This window comes from Hordeum vulgare, chromosome 5H (assembly GCF_904849725.1).
Source record: "Hordeum vulgare subsp. vulgare chromosome 5H, MorexV3_pseudomolecules_assembly, whole genome shotgun sequence".
NCBI classification, from domain to species: domain Eukaryota; kingdom Viridiplantae; phylum Streptophyta; class Magnoliopsida; order Poales; family Poaceae; genus Hordeum; species Hordeum vulgare.
The window spans coordinates 545746879-545758297 of NC_058522.1; positions in this window are offsets into that span (position 1 = coordinate 545746879).

Below are 11419 nucleotides of genomic sequence, written 5' to 3' on the forward strand. Positions count from 1 at the left end.
AGCAACTACTAACATAATTCTGACAGACTTTTAGCATCGCTACGAGTGAGAAAGTCTCATCATAGTCAACTGTTTGATCTTGTCGGAAACATCTTTGCGACAAGTCGAGCTTTTCTTAATAGTGACTTATCACCATCATCGTCTGTCTTCCTTTTAAAGATCCATCTTTACTCAATAGTCCTATGACCATCAAGTAGTTCTTCCAAAGTCTACACTTTGTTTTCATACATGGATCCTCTCTCGAATTTCATGGCCTCCAGCCATTTGTCGGAATCCGGGCCCACCATTGCTTCTCCACAGCTCGTAGGTTCATTATTGTTCAACAACATGACCTCCAAGACAGGGTTACCATACCACCCTGTAGTAGTATGCGACCTTGTCGACCTACGAGGTTTGTAGTAACTTGATCCGAAGCTCAATGATCACCATCATCAGCTTCCACTTCAATTGGTGTAGGCGCCACAGGAACAACTTCTTGTGCCCTGCTACACACTAGTCGAAGTGATGGTTCAATAACCTCATCAAGTTCTATTACCCTCCCACTCAATTCTTTCGAGAGAAACCTTTCCTCGAGACAGGATCCGTTTCTAGAAACAAACACTTTGCTTTCGGATCTGAGATAGGAGATGTACCCAACTGTTTTGGATATCCTATGAAGATGCATTTATCCGCTTTGGGTTTGAGCTTATTCGACTGAAACTTTTTCACATAAGTGTCGAAGCCCCAAACTTTCAAGAAACGACAGTTTAGATTTCTCTAAACCTCAGTCTATACTGTGTCATCTCAACGGAAATACGCGGTGCCCTATTTAAAGTGAATGCGGTTGTCTCTAATGCATAACCCATAAACGATAGTGGTAATTCGATAAGAGTCATCATAGCATGCACCATACCAAATAGTGCGTGGCTATGACGTTCAGACACATCATCACACTATGATGTTCCAGGTGGCATGAACTGCGAAACAATTTCCACATTGTCTTAACTGCGTACCAAAACTCGTAACTCAGATATTCATTTCTATGATCATATCGTAGACAGTTTATCCTCTTGTTACGACGAACTTCTCTCCTGAAACAGATTTGAACCTTTCAATATTTCAGACTTGTGATTCATTAAGTAAATACTCTTGTATCTTCTCAAATCGTCATTGAAGTAAGAACATAATGATATCCACTCCGTGCCTCAGCACCCATTGGACTGCATACATCAAAATGTATCACTTCCAACAAGTTACTATCTTGTTTCATCTCAATGAAAACAAGGCCTTGCTCATGTGGTATGATTTGCATGTCACTAGTGATTCAAAATCAAGTGAGTATAAAGATCCATCAACCTTGGAAACATTTCCAACACGTATCGTCACCTCGCCTTTAGCTAGTCTCCGTTTATGCCGTAGCTTTCATTTCGTGTCACTAATCACTTAGCAACCGAACCGGTATCTAATACCCTCGTGCTACTAGGAGTACTAGTAAAGTACACATCAACATCATGTATATCAAATATACTTCTTTCGACTTTTGCCAGCCTTCTTATCTACCAAGTATCTAGAGTTGCTCCGCCTCAGTGACTGTTCCCCTCATTACAGAAGCACTTAGTCTCGGGTTTGGGTTTAATCTTGGGTCTCTTCATTAGTGCAGCAACTGTTTTGCCGTTTCACGAAGTATCCCTTCTAGCCCTTGCCTTTCTTGAAACTTAGTGGTTTTACTAACCATCAACTATTGATGCTCCTTCTTGATTTCTACTTTCGCAGTGTCAAACATCGCGAATCGCTCAAGGATCATTGTATCTATCCTTGATATGTTATAGTTCATCACGAAGCTCTCACAGCTTGGTGGCAGTGACTTTGGAGAACCATCACTATCTCATCTGGAAGATTAACTCCCACTTGATTCAAGCGATTGTCGTACTCAGACAATCTGAGCACATGCTCAACGATTGAGCTTTTCTCCTTTACTTTGTGGACATAGAATCTTGTCGGAGGTCTCATACCTCTTAACAAGGGCACAAGCATGAAATCACAATTTCATCTCTTTAGAACATCACTTATGTTCCGTGACGTTTCAAAACGTCTTCGGTGCCTTGCTTCTAAGCCATTAAGTATTTTGCACTGAACTATCGTGTAGTCATCAGAAACGTGTATGTCGGATGTTCACAGCATCCACAGACGACGCTCGAGGTGCAGCACACCGAGTGGTGCATTAAGGACATAAGCCTTCCGCGCAGCAACGAGGACAATCCTCTGCAAAGTTTGCTACTATCAACTTTCAACTAAATTTTCTCTAGGAACATATAAAAACAGTAGAGCTATAGCGCAAGCTACATCGTAATTCGCAAAGACCATTAGACTATGTTCATGACAATTAGTTCAATTAATCATATTACTTAAGAACTCCCACTCAAAAAGTACATCTCTCTAGTCATTTGAGTGGTACATGATCCAAATCCACTATCTCAATTCCGATCATCACGTGAGTCGAGAATAGTTTTAGTGGTAAGCATCTCTATGCTAATCATATCAACTATATGATTCATGCTCGACCTTTCGGTCTCATGTGTTCCGAGGCCATGTCTGCACATGCTAGGCTCGTCAAGCTTAACCCGAGTGTTCCGCGTGTGCAACTGTTTTGCACCCGTTGTATGTGAACGTTGAGTCTATCACACCCGATCATCACGTGGTGTCTCAAAACGAAGAACTGGCGCAACGGTGCACAGTCGGGGAGAACACAATTTCATCTTGAAATTTTAGTGAGAGATCACCTCATAATGCTACCGTCGTTCTAAGCAAGATAAGGTGCATAAAGGATTAACATCACATGCAATTCATAAGTGACATGATATGGCCATCATCATGTGCTTCTTGATCTCCATCACCAAAGCACCGGCACAATCTTCTTGTCACTGGCGTCACACCATGATCTCCATCAACGTGTCGCCATCGGGGTTGTCATGCTACTCATGCTATTACTACTAAAGCTACGTCCTAGCAATATAGTAAACGCATCTGCAAGCACAAATGTTAGTTTAAAGACAACCCTATGGCTCCTGTCGGTTGCCGTACTATCGACGTGCAAGTCGATATTATCTATTACAACATGATCATCTCATACATCCAATATATCACATCACATCATTGGCCATATCACATCACAAGCATACCCTGCAAAAACAAGTTAGACGTCCTCTAATTGTTGTTGCATGTTTTACGTGGTGACCATGGGTATCTAGTAGGATCGCATCTTACTTACGCAAACACCACAACGGTGATGTATGAATTGCTATTTAACCTCATCCAAGGACCTCCTCGGTCAAATCCGATTCAACTAAAGTTGGAGAAACCGACACTCGCCGGTCATCTTTGAGCAACGGAGTTACTCGTAGCGATGAAACCAGTCTCTCGTAAGCGTACGAGTAATGTCGGTCCGAGCCGCTTCGATCCAACAATACCATGGAATCAAGAAAATACTAAGGAGGGCAGCAAAACGCACATCACCGCCCACAAAAACTTTTGTGTTCTACTCGAGATTACATCTAGGCATGAACATACCTCATGATGCCACTGTTGGGGAACGTCGCATGGGAAACAAAATTTTCCTACGCGCACCAAGACCTATCATGGTGATGTCCATCTACGAGAGGGGATTTCCGATCTATGTACCCTTGTAGATCGCACAGCAGAAGCGTTAGTGAACGCGGTTGATGTAGTGGAACGTCCTCACGTCCCTCGATCCGCCCCGCGAACCGTCCCACGAACCGTCCTGCGATCCGTCCCACGATCTAGTGCCGAACGGACGGCACCTCCACGTTCAGCACACGTACATCTCGACGATGATCTCGGCCTTCTTGATCCAGCAAGTGATACGGAGAGGTAGATGACTTCTCCGGCAGCGTGACGGCGCTCCGGAGGTTGGTGATGATTTAATCTCGGTAGGGCTCCGCACAGACGCGATCTAGAGGTAAAACTGTGGAGGTATGTGGTCGGGCTGCCTTGAAAAAGTTGTCTCAAATCAGCCCTAATTGCTCCATATATATAGGAGGAGGGAGGGGAGGCTTGCCTTGAGGCTCAAGGAGCCCCAAGGGCTGCGCCACCAAGGGAGGAGGAGTCCTCCTCCAATCCTAGTCCAACTAGGATTGGAAGGTGGAGTCCTTCTCTCCTTTCCCACCTTTCCTTTTTTTTCTCTTCTGTTGGTTTTTTCTTTCTCTTGCGCAAGACAGCCTTGGGCTGACCCCACCTACTTGGTGCGCCACCCCCAAGGTCCTTGGGCCCTCCCGGGTGGGTGGTCCCCCCTCCCGGTGAAGATCCGGAACCCATTCGTCATTCCCGGTACATTACCGGTAATGCCCGAAAACCTTCCGGTAACCAAATGAAGTCATCCTATATATCAATCTTCATTTCCGGACCATTCCGGAAACCCTCGTGACGTCCGTGATCTCATCCGGGACTCCGAACAACATTCGGTAACCAACCATATAACTCAAACACGCATAAAACAACGTCGAACCTTAAGTGTGCAGACCCTGCGGGTTCGAGAACTATGTAGACATGACCCGAGAGACTCCTCGGTCAATATCCAATAGAGGGACCTGGATGCCCATATTGGATCCTACATATTCTACGAAGATCTTATCGTTTGAACCTCAGTGCCAAGGATTCATATAATCCCGTATGTCACTCCCTTTGTCCTTCGGTATGTTACTTGCCCGAGATTCGATCGTTAGTATCCGCATACCTATTTCAATCTCGTTTACCGGCAAGTCTCTTTACTCGTTCCGTAATACAAGATCCCGCAACTTACATTAAGTTACATTGCTTGCAAGGCTTGTGTGTGATGTTGTATTACCGAGTGGGCCCCGAGATACCTCTCCGTCACACGGAGTGACAAATCCCAGTCTCGATCCATACTAACTCAACGAACACCTTCGGAGATACCTGTAGAGCATCTTTATAGTCACCCAGTTACGTTGCGACGTTTGATACACACAAAGCATTCCTCCGGTGTCAGTGAGTTATATGATCTCATGGTTATAGGAACAAATACTTGACACGTAGAAAACAGTAGCAACAAAATGACACGATCAACATGCTACGTCTATTAGTTTGGGTCTAGTCCATCACATGATTCTCCTAATGATGTGATCCCGTTATCAAGTAACAACACTTGAGAATCTTTGATCCCGTTATCAAGTAACAACACTTGACAATCTTTGATCCCGTTATCAAGTAACAACACTTGACAATCTTTGATCAATGAGCTAGTCAACTAGAGGCTTACTAGGGACAGTGTTTTGTCTATGTATCCACACATGCACTGTGTTTCCAATCAATACAATTATAGCATGGACAATAAACGATTATCATGAACAAAGAAATATAATAATAACTAATTTATTATTGCCTCTAGGGCATATTTCCAACAAAAACAGCCACCATACCAACTTACTATGGTTTTTTCAGAGTCATTCCGAGATATATTGCCATGCAACTACCACCATGACATGTGCCACAGCTTCTACATTGCCATTGCATGATCATAAGATATTAACATGATGTTTCCATTGATGTCTATGCCATGCTAGATCATTGTCACGATACACTACCGAAGGCATTTCATATAGAGTCATAATTGCTCTAAGTTTTGAGTTGTAAGTGTGATGATCATCATTGATGGAGCATTGTCCCATGTGAGGAAACAAAAATAGGCCAAAGATGCCCACCAACAAAAAAAAGAGGCCAAGGAGGCCACAAAAAAATGAGAGAAAAAGAGAGAAGGGACAATGCTACTATCCTTCCACAGTTGTGCTTATTAAGCACCATGATCTTCATGATTGAGAGTCTCCCATTTTGTCACCACCATATAGCTAGTGGGAAATTTTCATTATATAACTTGGCTTGTATATTCCTATGATGGGCTTCCTCAAAATTGCCTTAGGTCTTCGTGAGCAAGCAAGTTGGATGCACACCCACTAGTTTTCTTTAAGAGCTTTCACATACTCTTAGCTCTAGTGCATCATTTGTATGGCAATCCCTACTCATTCACATTGATATCTATTGATGAGCATCTCCACAACTTATTGATATGCCCAGTTAATGTGATCATCTTCTCCTTTTTTGCCTTGCAACCTTCACCACACTCCACACCACTTATAGTGCTAAAACCATGGCTCACGCTCATGTATTGCGTGAGAGTCGAAAAAGTTTGAGAAAGTAAAGGTTTGAAAACAATTACTTGGCCAATACTCGGGTTGTGCATGATCTAAATTCATTGTGCAATGATGATAGAGCATAGCCAGTCTATATGATTTTGTAGGGATAACTTTCTTTTTGGCCTTGTTATTTTGAAAGTTCATGATTACCTTGCTAGTTTGCTTGAAGTATTATTGTCTCCACATCAATAGCAAACTATTGTTTTGAATCTAACGGATCTGAACATTCATGTCACGTGAGAGAAGTTACAAAGGACAACTATGCTAGGTAGCATGCAACATAAAAAATTCATTCTTTATCACTTCCCTACTCGAGGACGAGCAGGAGTTAAGCTTGCGGATGCTTGATACGTCTCGAACGTATCTATAATTTTTTATGGTTCCCTGCTATTATGTTGTAAACTTTCGATGTTTTATATGCATGAATATGCTATTTTATGTCTGTTTTGGGACTAACCTATTAACTCAGTGCCAAGTGCCAGTTTTTGTTTTTTCCATGTTTTTAGCCCATTTTCAGACGGAGTCCAAATGGAATGAAAATTTACGATGATTTTTTTGGACCAAAAGAGACCCCCGAAGCTACGGAAGAAGGCCAGAAGAGCCACGAGGGAGTCACAAGCCCTGACGCCGCCACCCCCCCCCCCGGTGGTGGCGAGCAGGCTTGTGACCTCCTCGTAGGCCCTACTGACGCAATTCCACCGCCATAAATTCCTATAAATTCAGAAACCCCCAAAAAGAAACCTAGATCGGGAGTTCCGCCGCCGCAAGCCTCTGTAGCCACCAAAAACCAATCTGGAGCCCGTTCTGGCACCCTGTCGGAGGGGGAATCCATCTCCGGTGGCCATCTTCATCATCCCGGCGATCTCCATGACGAGGAGGGAGTAGTTCTCCCTCGGGGTGAGGGTATGTACCAGTAGCTATGTATTTGATCTCTCTCTCTCTCGTGTTCTTGAGATGTCTTGATCTCGATGTACCATGGGCTTTGCTACTATAGTTGGATCTTATGACGTTCTTCCCCCTCTCCCTTCTTGTAATGAATTGAGTTTCCCCTTTGGAGTTATCTTATCGGATTGAGTCTTTGAGAACACTTGATGTATGTCTTGCACGTGTCTATCTGTTGTGATCAACTTGCGGGTTTGTGACAATTGGGAACCTATGCATATGGGTTGGCACACGTGGATTCATGTGAGTACTTGATGTATGTTTTGGTGATCAACTTGCGGGTTCGTGACATTGGGAACCTATGCACAGGGGTTGGCACACATTTTGACTCTCTGGTAGAAACTTTGGGGCACTCTTTGAAGTTCTATGTGTTGGTTGAATAGATGATTCTGAGATTGTGTGATGCATATCGTATAATCATGCCCACGGATAATTGAGGTGACAATGGAGTATCTAGGTGACATTAGGGTCTTGGTTGATAAGTATCTTAAGGTGTTATTCTAGTACGAACTCTATGATGGGTCGAACGGAAAGAATAGCTTCGTGTTATTTTACTACGGACTCTTGAATAGATCGATCAGAAAGAATAACTTTGTGGTCGTTTCGTACCCGACAATAATCTCTTCGTTTGTTCTCCGCTATTAGTGACTTTGGAGTGACTCTTTGTTGCATGTTGAGGGCTAGTTATATGATCCAATTATGTTATCATTGTTGAGAGAACTTCACTAGTGAAAGTATGAACCCTAGGCCTTGTTTCCATGCATTGCAATACCGTTCGTGCTCACTTTTACCATTTTTTACCTTGTTGTTTTTGTAATTTCAGATTACGAAAACCTATATCTACCATCCATATTGCACTTGTTTGAACTTCTCTTCGCCGAACTAGTGGACCTATACAACTTACCATTGTATTGGGTGTGTTGGGGACACAAGAGACTCTTTGTTATTTGGTTGCAGGGTTGCTTGAGAGAGACTATCTTCATCCTACGCCTCCCGCGGATTGATAATCCTTAGGTCACCCACTTGAGGGAAAATTGCTACTGTCCTACAAACCTCTGCACTTGGAGGCCCAACAACGTCTACAAGGAGAAGGTTGCGTAGTAGACATCAATGATGGGTTGCTAGAGTGACAGAAGCTTAAACCCTAGTTTATGTGTTGCTTCGTAAGGGGCTGATTTGGATCCACTAGTTTAATGCTATGGTTAGACTTTGTCTTAATTCTTATTTCGTAGTTGCGGATGCTTGTGAGAGGGGTTAAGAATAAGTGGGATGCTTGTCCAAGTAAGGGCAGTACCCAAGCGCCGGTCCACCCACTTATCAAACTATCAAAGTAACGAACGCGAATCATATGAACTTGATGAAACTAGCATGACAGAAATTCCCGTGTGTCCTCGGGAGCATTTTTCCTCCTATAAGACTTTGTCCAGGCTTGTCCCTTGCTACAAAAGGGATTGGGCCACTTTTCTGTACCGTTGCTTCTTTTTTACTTGTTGCTTGCTACGAATCATCTCACCACACAATCACTTGTTACCGACAATTTCAGTGCGTGCAAATTTTACCTTGCTAAAAACCACTTGTCAGATCTTTCTGCTCCTCGTTGGGTTCGACACTCTTACTTATCAAAAGGACTACGATTGATCCCCTATACTTGTGGGTCATCACGACTCTTTTCTGGCGCCGTTGTCGGGGAGTGAAGCGCCATTGGTAAGTGGAACTTGGTAAGGAAACATTCATATAGTGTGCTGAAATTTATTGTCACCTGTCACTATGGATACTAATCCTTTGAGGGGCTTGTTCGGGGTATCTTCACCTCGAACGGAAGCACGAATGGTTTCTCCTCAACCTGCTGCACCTACTGAAAATATTTGCTTTGAATTTCCTTCGGGTATGCTTGAGAAACTGCTGGCTAATCCTTTTACAGGAGACGAAACATCACATCCGGACTTGCATCTAATCTATGTAGATGAAGTTTGTGGTTTATTTAAGCTTGCAGGTGTGCCCGAGGATGAGGTCAAGAAGAAGGTCTTTCCTTTATCTTTGAAGGATAAGGCGTTGACATGGTATAGGCTATGTGATGATACTGGATCATGGGACTACAATCAGTTGAAATTGGAATTTCATCAAAAGTTTTATCCTATGCATTTAGTACATCGTGATCGGAATTATATTTAAAATTTTTGGCCTCGTGAAAGAGAAAGCATCGCTCAAGCTTGGGGGAGGCTTAAAGCAGTGCTATATTCATGCCCCAATCATGAGCTATCTAGAGAAATTATCATTCAGAACTTCTATGCTCGGCTTTCTCATGATGACCGCACCATGCTTGACACTTCTTGTACTGGTTCTTTTATGAAGAGAGATATTGACTTCAAATGGAATTTATTGGAGAGAATTAAACACAACTCTGAAGATTGGGAGCTTGAAGAAGGTAAGGAGTCAGGTACGAATTTCACGTTTGATTGCGATAAATCCTTTCTTGAGACAAATACCTTTAGTGATTTAACGCTAAGTATGGACTTCACTCTGAGATAGTAGCTTCATTGTGTGAATCCTTTTCTGCCCATATTGATCTCCCCAAAGAGAAGTGGTTTAAATATCATCCTCCGTTAGAAGTCAATGTAGTTAAACCCACTCCAGTTGAAGAGAAAGTCATTGCCTATAATGATCCTGTTGTTCCCAGTGCTTACATTGAGAAACCACCTTTCCCTTTTAGGATAAAGGATCATTCTAAAGCTTCAACTGTGATACGTAGAGGCTATATTAGAACACTTACACCCCCTGAGAAAATTAGAGTTGAACCTAGCATTGCTATTATCAAAGATCTTCTATCTGAAGAAGTTGAGGGACATAATATTCACTTATATGAAGATGCTACTAGAATTGCTAAACCTCACGCTAGAGACAAACATAGGCGTGTTGTTGGCATGCCTGTGGTTTCTGTTAAGATAGGAGATCATTGTTATCATGGCTTATGTGACGTGGGTGCTAGTGTTAGTGCAATACCTCAATCCTTATACGATGAAATCAAAGACGAGATTGCACCTGTTGAGATAGAGCCTATTGATGTCACTATTCAGCTTGTCGATAGAGATACTATCTGCCCTGTGGGAATTGTTAGGGATGTTGAAGTCTTGTGTGGTAAAACGAAGTATCCTGCTGATTTCCTCGTTCTTGCTACCGCACAAGATAGCTTTTGTCCCATCATATTTGGCAGACCCTTCCTCAATACCGTCAATTCTCATATTGATTGCGAGAAGCAAACTGTCACTGTTGGCTTTGAAGGTGTGTCACATGAGTTCAATTTCTCTAAGTTTGGTAGACAACCTCATGAAAAATAGTTGCCTAGTAGGGACGAAACTATTGCCTTACCTCTATTGTCGTGCCTCCTACTGATCCCTTAGTGCAATACTTGCTTGAGCATGAAAATGATATGCATATGGATGAAAGGGATTAGATAGATAGAGTTGTCTTAGAACAATATCCTATTCTTAAGAATAACTTGCATGTTGAACTGCTTGGGGATCCACCCCCACCAAAGGGTGATCCTGTGTTCGAGCTTAAACAGTTGCCTGATACTCTTAAGTATGCCTATCTTGTTGAAAAAGAGATATATCCTGTTATAATTAGTGCTAGCCTCTCAGAGCATGAAGAAAATAAGTTACTAAAAACTCTGAGAAAGCACCGTGCTGCTATTGGATATACTCTTGATGATCTTAAGGGCATTAGTCCTACTCTATTCCAGCACAAGATTAAAACTGATCCTGACTTCAAACCAGTTGATGATCATCAAAGGAGATTGAATCCTAAGATGAAAGAAGTAGTGAGAAAAGAAATACTAAAGCTCCTGGAAGCAGGTATCATCTATCTTGTTGCTCACAGCGATTGGGTGAGTCTGGTGCATTGCGTTCCTAAGAAGGGAGGCATTACCGTTGTCCCTAATGACAAGGATGAATTGATCTCACAGAGGATTATTACTAGCTATAGGATGGTGATTGATTTTAGGAAGTTGAATAAGGCCAGTAGGAAAGATCATTACCCTCTGCCTTTTATCGACCAAATGCTAGAAAGGCTATCCAAACACACACACTTCTGCTTTCTAGACGGTTATTCTGGTTTCTCCCAAATACCAGTTGCACAATCTGATCAGGAGAAAACCACTTTCACCTGCCCTTTCGGTACCTTTGCTTATAGACATATGCCTTTTGGCTTATGTAATGCACCTGCCACCTTTCGAAGATGTATGATGGCTATATTCTCTGACTTTTGTGAAAAGATTG